This window comes from Palaemon carinicauda, chromosome 7, assembly GCF_036898095.1.
Source record: "Palaemon carinicauda isolate YSFRI2023 chromosome 7, ASM3689809v2, whole genome shotgun sequence".
Classification (NCBI taxonomy): Eukaryota; Metazoa; Arthropoda; class Malacostraca; order Decapoda; family Palaemonidae; genus Palaemon; species Palaemon carinicauda.
Genome location: NC_090731.1, coordinates 177,049,127 through 177,056,634, shown reverse-complemented (window position 1 = coordinate 177,056,634; position 7,508 = coordinate 177,049,127).

Below are 7,508 nucleotides of genomic sequence, written 5' to 3'. Positions count from 1 at the left end.
ATATATATATATATATATATATATATATATATATATATATATATATATACGTATATATATATATATATATATATATATATATATATATATATATATATATATATATATATATATATATACTTAAGGGTGGCTGGTGATATTAAGCTTAAGAATTATATATTGTACAGGTAAGTAGTAGAAGTTATGTATCAGCTGTTCACTTTTGGGGCGGGGTTGGTTGCCACGTTTGCTCCCCTTGTAACGTTTGCTCACTTTGTCAGGTTTGCTTACGTTGCCAGGTTTGCTCACGTTGTCAGATTTGCTCACTTTTGAGACGAGGCCGTCTAGAATGCTCAGTTGTGGTTGTGCCTCAGCAACTCAGTCTGGTGATTTAAACGGGAGGGTACGTTTTCAGTATGGGGTCACTGAGTACGTACGCTGCCGGCACACGTGTCACTGGACTCGTTTGCAAATTCAGTTCTAAGTTTTGGGAAAAATATAGGATTTAATCATTTTATTTCTTTTTTTTATCATGAGACACACACTTGTGTGCAAATGTGATGTAATCGAGGAGTTCACACGCCCGCGTCTCTCTCTCTCTCTCTCTCTCTCTCTCTCTCTCTCTCTCTCTCTCTCTCTCTCTCTCTCTCTCTGGGAGAGTTGTTTCGATGACTCATTTACATTCCTGAATCTATGAGAAAGCGACCACACAGGCTTTTTTTTTATAATAAGACATGCACTTGTATGCAAACGAGGAGTTCACACGTGACCATTGTCTCTCTCTCTCTCTCTCTCTCTCTCTCTCTCTCTCTCTCTCTCTCTCTCTCTCTCTCTCTGGGAGAGCTATTTCGATGCTCTGATCACTCTTGCCCTTGGACACTGTCATTTACATGCCAGGTGTATGTGAAAGTGGCCATTTGTCTTTTAGATTAAAAAAACATTTATGTCTCTCTCTCTCTCTCTCTCTCTCTCTCTCTCTCTCTCTCTCTCTCTCTCTCTCTCTCTCTCTCTCTCTCTGTGATTTTGGCAAGAGCTGGTTCATTTACATTCCAGGGCCTATGGGAAATTGGCCATTAGTCTTATATATTGCAAAAACCCTTCGGTGACTTTGGCGAGCCCCGTTCCGTCACCGCCCCCCCCCCCCCTGACCACATCCATTTCAATGTAAGCCTCTGGAAAAGTAGCCATCTCTCTGCCCATTTGTTTTAACCCTCTCTCTCTCTCTCTCTCTCTCTCTCTCTCTCTCTCTCTCTCTCTCTCTCTCTCTCTCTCTCTCTCTCTCTCTCTCTCTTTTACATTAACATATATGGGTAATGAAAAACGTATCACAGCTCAGTTTTCTTTTATTATAGGAAGCATACATCCAAAATAACATTGCATGAATAATGACATAGCATTCTGTGGGAAACAATATTTCACTAAAAACATTCATTTGAAACGCAAACATTTTGCACGCTTAAAAGCGGTAGGAAAACTTTTTTAATTGCGTTTCTTTAGCACTTGGCAAATCTTCATTGAAAATTCAGGTTTTTTATATTTCCAGATGTACATACACGGTCTCGAATTTAAATGCAAAGATAGTATAATAACACTGTTACGTAATTTTTCTTTAAGTCGGTGGTGGATAAATGCTCCCCGAGTTTCCTAAGGGCAGCACAAACTCCATTTAGAGTTACCCTATGTGTAAAATATAGGCAGAAGAATGCACACAAAGCTGAATTGTAATTTTACACTCGCATATTATTTATGAAGCATTTCATGGTAGAATGCCTTCGTAAAAAATCAGTAAAGTATTCCGAATGATCTTCTGGCCGCATGCCCAATGGGTAAAAAAATATAATGTTTTCTACAGGACTTTTCTGTATTATAAATACAACCCAGTGCCCGATTTCATAATACTGATGTGATGGTAGGGTATTCACAATAAGTATGATGGGCTTTGACTTTATCAAGGGTATCTTGAAGCCGACCAAATGGTCACTGGGTACTGGGTACACATAAAAATGTGCTTCATGCCCTAACCTTTTCTCCAGAGCATATTCAATGTCTGAAGTATTAATTTTTATATGTTGCCTCCTGCACTTCCGAACTTCTACTAGTGCCATTTCAACTCTGTCCCTTGGAATATACCTGTTTTGTTATTATTCTACCCTAACCCAATTCATAATGAAGTAAGGGATAATAGAAACATAACATTTCTTAGATTTTTATTAAGGAAATCTTACATTTCAATTCATAGAATACATACATTTAAAACATTACAAATAATGTTTATTCATACTAGTTTGCCCCGTCCCACATTAAACAGTAACAAGATCATTGTCGATTTGAGTAACAAACTTTAATTGTGGTATTTTACCACGCTTCTTAAACGGCGTGTCCAATGCCGAGCATAGACTGTCACGATTTTTCGACAACTTTCTGGACTTTTTCTTCTCAATTTTTTATTTCTTTGAGTTCACAGGTGATTGCAACCACTTGGGAAACCGTGGGAGTTGACCGTCCATCCACCATCACCCCCGGCTGTGTGAGTAATGATTCGGACAGGTACGTTTCATCTGCGACTGTTGTAGGTATATGGATAACCCCCTCCATGGGGTCGCTTTCTTCTTTTTTGGGATACATCTCCATCATTTGTTTCTGCACACTTTCGAATGCAGCCACCTGTCCCACAGCTCGCCGCAGACCCTTTCTGATTTCGTATTAGATGTTGTTAGCTTGCATAAGTAGGGGGCACGTTTCGAGCACGGGCCCGCCCCCTGCTTCCATAAATTCGCTGACGTGCTGCTGATTCATCATCTCTCTCGTTTCAACTGTCTTCCGAAAGTATTCATGAAGTTTAAAACAGAATTCGGCGTAATATTGCTGCGACTTACGGATTTGACCTTCATCTAAGAGGGGGACCTCCCAAGCTGTTAGGAAGAAACACTTCGATAATTATCGCATCCGAAAAAAATTATTGCCACACTCACACACACATCCACAATAATTATTGCCACACACCCACAAACACACACACACACACACACACACACACACACACACTACGTTTTATTTCACAAAAATTTTTTGCACCTCAATATTAAGTTCAGTTCTAGCAAAATACAAGGACATATTTACTCTCAGAAAGATCGGTCAATTCCTCCCCCAAGAGGTGTGCGTCATTGTAACGAGACATGGTCTACCTACTGCTATGTTATGACTTGAAATATGTCTCGGAGGAGGGTACGTATACAGTATCTACTAGCCCAAACACGCACACACATACGCACACACACCTAGGCCTAACTTAGTCCACGCCTCCCGTTGACAAAACGATTTGCAACGCCGCGCGGGTAGCCCGTAATTGAACACTCGCTCTCCTACAAACTGCCCCATCCTCTAGCAACATGGAAAATGCGCGAGGAGGTAATACAAATCCACAGTGAAATTTCAGATAGTTTATATTGGAGATTATTTGTTCATGAAAGTGACTGCGATTGTGCTCTGAAATTTCAGTCTGTTTACGACACCGAATATTACATTGTATTAAGCGCCTGTGTACGCATTACTTTACAGGTGGAAAGGATCGGAAAAGGAAACACGATGATAGTGTAACACACCTTCCACTCGAAAAAAAAAAGAGGTCAACTGGCCAGTAAGTATTACTTAATAAAGACAGTGTACTATGAGGTATTAATATCTTCCGATTTGAACGTAGAATGAATTTTTAATCCGACTATAGAACTTCCATGTAAATTAAAAACTTATTTCCTCTTATTGCCAACCAGACATTAATATACACAATATAATGTGAGGTGTTGATATCTTTCAATTTGGATGTAGAAAGGATTTTTAATTCAATTTTAGAACTTGAAGTAAATTAAAAACCATATTATCTCTTATTACAGTGCTATCAACCAGACACAAATTACTCAAAGAAAACCCACCTCAGGGAATTGCTTCAACATCCACTGCATACTTGCCCCCAGAAGCAGACAACCCCGCAGACAAGCACCCCTCTAACAAACAGTCGCAAATTACTCAAAGATCTCCTGCCTCAGGGGATTGCTTCAACATCCACCACAATCAACCCCCCAGATTTACCTACAGCAACAGCAGGGATGACGCCCACTTCAGGACAGATGTTGAAGTTTGTTAGAAGAAAGACAGCCTTCGACAAGTTCTACATGCAAGAGGAATACAGACTTCCCTTGGTGAGCGATCCACTGTTATTGTTAATTTATGGTCGCAATGATATACGGGGCTGTTTAGAACGGTGTTTTAAAAACAGAAATTTTTCTGCAAAGATCGCTGGTCTTTTGACCTCAATAATGAAAAAAACACTAATCTTTAACGAAGGAACAAATGGAAAATACGCTTATGGGGCTGTGGCTCCCGGCCACGGTTATCAATGCTGGTGGAATTGACAACCTACTGAATGAATGGGAGGATGCGGTAAATTCTAAGTTCTCTCGAATAGTCAATGAATTAAGGGGGAGTGGATGGATTGTGGAAGGCATTGACAACTTGAAACTTTTTTATCATCGCCAGGCGGTAATAGCTGGGTTGGGCGCTCCCATTTATCCTAAAAATAATGTCCGTTGTGGTGTTTTCGTCTTTATTCCCTCGGGAATTGGGAATTCCTGTTTTATTCAGTCTCTGGCTGCCTATAGGATGGCTAAGCAGACCCTAAATCCTTGTTGGCCGAATATTGGTCGATCTGTAAATAGTGTCCGCCATTGCATGCAATATGTTAACTTCCACAAGATTGCCATGCCTATTCAGTGGGAGGATATTTCACGACTCAAGTTAATGAGTCAACTCTCTATTTACATATATGAAATAGAAAGAGGGGGGGATGGGAAGTATATCATTCAGTTGGAAAATCGTGGAACGAAAAAATTCCCAACTATTGTCCCCTTCCTACTAATGAGTGGTGACCATATTTGTCTCATTAAAGATTTTCACTATTTTGTGAAAAATTTTGCTAGGGCAAATCCTTCCAACCCCCTTTATTTCTGCCATAACTCTCTATCACAGCATGCAACAACCGACTGGCAAAAACAGCATGAAGCTGCCTGTGACCTGTCAGTGGCGCTGAATTTTCCCGCTTGTGGGATCACAGTAAGATGTTGAAAACCCCATTAAACGCAAAAGTTTTCTTATAAATGCGTCTTTGACATGGAATCAGCTTTGAAGAACCCCCCCACCCCCCCCCCTGGGCTTATGGTGTGGAGACCATACGCGAATTAATAACTTGTTGCTGTATCATTATTGATGGTGAATGAAAAATAGCCGCCTCCAGTTATTATTGTGGGAATAATTGCGTGGATAACTTTGTGTCATATCATAATGACTGTTGGCCAACGATAAGATCGCAGTGGAAAACATTCCCCATTGATATGTCATCCGAGGATGAAAGAACTTTCCAACAGCATTTTGTATGCTAGCTGTGTAAGACGTCGTTCAAACACGACCGCGACAAGCACAGACACCATGACCTCGCCAAACCCAAGAATAACTTTATTGGAGCTTCCTGCGTGAGTTGTAATTTAGTGTGTCACGAACTTAAAATTCGACTCCCCGTTTTCGCCCGTTTTCGCACACAATTCAAGTTATGACCTGGGTCTTATCCTTAAGGAATTGAAAACTAAAGTCAACATTACAATCATGACGAAGCAAGGGCATAAAATTCAGCGAATGATCGCCGATAATTTAGTTTTCCTCGACTCTCTAGCCTTTTTAGGATCTTCTTTGGATAGTTTAGCCTCCGAATATTTTAAGGATGGAAGGAAGGCTTGCTTAACAGAGGACAATGTTAAGCAGAATTAGGGATAGTAAACTGCCGGGTGAAGTCATTCAAGGCAAATTACCTTTATGCTATGACTATATAGACAGTCTTGCAAAACTCAAGGAAAAGCATTTGCCCCCCAAATCGGCATTTTACAACAAGCTAAAAGCGTGCGATGTATCAGAGGAGGAATATAAACGGGCTCAGCGTGTTTGGAATATAAGCAAATGTAAAACGCTGAAAGATTTTCTTCTCCTTTACCTCACTGATGACACAGCTTTATTGGGGGATATTCTCACTTGGTGGCACTTTATACTTTATGATAAGTACGGTCTTAATTTACCACACTATGTTTCATTTCCATCCTATGCCTTTGACAGCTTTCTTAAGATGAGCAAGATTAAGCTGGATCACGTCTATGATGAGGAATTGTATAATCTAATCGGACATAATGTTAGAGGGGGTTTCACTTCTGTGGTGTGTCAATCATTCACTACCAACAACTGTGAAATAAACCCATCATTTAATCCTGATTTCCACAAAAGTTCTTACATCCTTTATTTAGACTTCAACTCCCTGTATGCAACAGTTATGACTAAGAACCTTCCCACTGGTGGAATTCGTAAACTTTCTGATGAAGAAAAGGATCAGATTTTAGGAAGGGGTATTGGATGTGCTAATACAAACGGGGATAAAGGACAATGGCTCCTCGTCACTATTAAAGCACTTTCAGAAGAAGTTGCTAGAGCCCCTGATGAACTGCCGTTATGCTTATCCTATGAGGAAGTTTCTTTCAGAAATCTTTCACCCTACTGTAAAACTGTACTAGAACACGAAGGATGACGCATGACTGTAAAGTGTAAAAAGGTTATAGCAACCCATCACAGTAAAAATGAATATCTTATTTCCCTCCCTCTTTTACGATTGAATATTGACTTAGGCCTGGAACTAGAGGTTGTGTATTCAATCTATGAATTCAGTCAAAGTGCTTACATGAAGGATTTTATTAAAACTAACATTGAAGTAAGGAGCGCAGCAACCTCATCAACAGAAAAAAAAGCCTTCAAAGCCATGAGTAACTGCATCTTTGGGAAAACTTTACTCAACCCTTTGAAATATGCCCCAAAAAAGTAAAGTTGTCACTAAAGCAGCCACTTACTTCAAGGAAGCCCGGAATTTGACACTAAAATCAACCATCCATTTGTCAGAAGACCGTATTATCTGTACTTCCACCCTTCCGCAGGTCGTCATTAATATGCCTAATTACATAGGTTTGGCCATTCTAGAATCGGCCAAGTTTGACTTTTACTACTTCTTTTAAAAGGCTCTTAAGAATAATTATGGTGATAAAAGTCAAACTCCTTTACAATGATACAGATAGTTTCATTTTTGATATGGAATTTGACGATTTTAATTCGGAGTTAGCGCAAGAATCCTTGAAATCATACATGGATTTTTCCAACTTCGACGATGATCACCCGCTTTTTAGTAATGAGAGAAAAGGGGAGCTGGGGCTTTTAGAATCGGAAACAGGGAGGGAGTAACCTAATAACCTAGGGGAAAGCGTTGAACATAAAATGTATTCCATGCTAGTTAAAAAAAAAGGGTCACATTAGTCGTGCGAAAGGCATACCAGGTCACATGCATACTTCTATAAAGCACGAACAGTATTCCTAAATCCTGGAAGATCATCGTATCAACTATCTCACTGTACGGACAATTAGAAATGTGAGAGGACAGATGAGTACCACTAGAG